The following is a 308-nucleotide window of genomic DNA, read 5'->3' as shown; positions in this document are numbered from 1 at the left end:
AAACATATTTATTCACACCAATTAAAATTTCCACAACCACACATAAATCACAACTCCAAATTCCATTCACACAATTAAAATTTCCACAACCACACATAAATCACAACTCCAAATTCCAATCACACCTAAATTGAATTAAATTCATTTTCCACCAAGTCACACATAAATTTCTTCTAAAAAAATCATAATATTAATTATGAACGCATCAATTTCACCAAAAATGAATCACCAAAATTTCCAAACATTAATCACCCATATTCAATCTCCAAAATTTTCAACCATAAATCACCACAACAACATTAATATAT

This window comes from Cicer arietinum, chromosome 3, assembly GCF_000331145.2.
Source record: "Cicer arietinum cultivar CDC Frontier isolate Library 1 chromosome 3, Cicar.CDCFrontier_v2.0, whole genome shotgun sequence".
Lineage (NCBI taxonomy): Eukaryota > Viridiplantae > Streptophyta > Magnoliopsida > Fabales > Fabaceae > Cicer > Cicer arietinum.
Note: the sequence above shows the minus strand (reverse complement) of the source record.